Below are 790 nucleotides of genomic sequence, written 5' to 3' on the forward strand. Positions count from 1 at the left end.
GTCTTCTGACTCCTTGGAGAGGATCGAGGAATCTCCGGGGCTCAACCCTTGACCCTCCAGGCCAACTTGTCCGTTAGCCAGGGAGAAAAGATGCGCTGCTCCCCGCTTCTCCTTTGCTCTATTTGCAAAGAGTCCCCTGGAGATGTTTACCTAAGGCCCAAATTGTGCCAAAGACTCCAGACATTTGCCAAGCCGCACTTTGGCCACCCTCCTACTTGAAAAGGTTTATCCAAGTTGTCTGCCGAAGTATCCCTTTCCCGAAGTCCCTCACTTGCGGGCCGAAGGCCTCACCAAGGCGCGTGCCAAAGGGCAGTTGCCAGCGCTCCAGAGGTGCCCAAAAGTCCTTTACAAGCCGGTCCCCTCCACAGGTCCTCAGATAGAGACAAAGTCCCCGATGTTTACAAAAAGGGCCCTTCCCAGATAATTTGTAAAACATCCTTTTCTCTCCCTCCGCAGGAGCTCTGATGCGTGCAAAAACATGCCAAGCTATTTGCCAAAGGCCTCTCCGCTTACCAAAGCCCCTCCGTTTACAAAAGAACCCCGACTAGTTTGCTAATGACTCTCCAAGCTGTTTTCCAGACCCCCACCCACCCCACACTGTGTGCCCATTACGGGGAGACCCGGGGAGCCATCCTCTGCCTCCGAAGTTTGTCTAAACTTGGCTCCCGGAGGCCAGCACCTCAACTCACCACCGCCAGTTCTTTGTCCGTTTTCGGAGCGACATCACCCGGGAACTTGATGATGGGCGACGGCGCGGCGGCAGCGTGGACCCACAGGCAGCTCAGGACGC

At 55.7% G+C, this 790-nt stretch overlaps 1 protein-coding gene across 1 annotated transcript in view; it reads right to left on the reverse strand.

The window, feature by feature from the left end:
* Mmp2 (matrix metallopeptidase 2) overlaps nucleotides 1-784 on the reverse strand; it is a 26,754-nt gene extending 25,970 nt beyond the window's left edge. The window contains exon 1 of the mRNA XM_010629764.2: nucleotides 690-784. The gene's annotated coding sequence lies outside the window, so the exon portion shown is untranslated. The remainder of the gene's footprint in view (nucleotides 1-689) is intronic.
* Nucleotides 785-790: the final 6 nt, after the last annotated feature.

Source organism: Fukomys damarensis, unplaced genomic scaffold (genome assembly GCF_012274545.1).
Source record: "Fukomys damarensis isolate Sample0158 unplaced genomic scaffold, DMR_v1.0_HiC HiC_scaffold_32, whole genome shotgun sequence".
In the NCBI taxonomy this organism is placed as follows: Eukaryota; Metazoa; Chordata; class Mammalia; order Rodentia; family Bathyergidae; genus Fukomys; species Fukomys damarensis.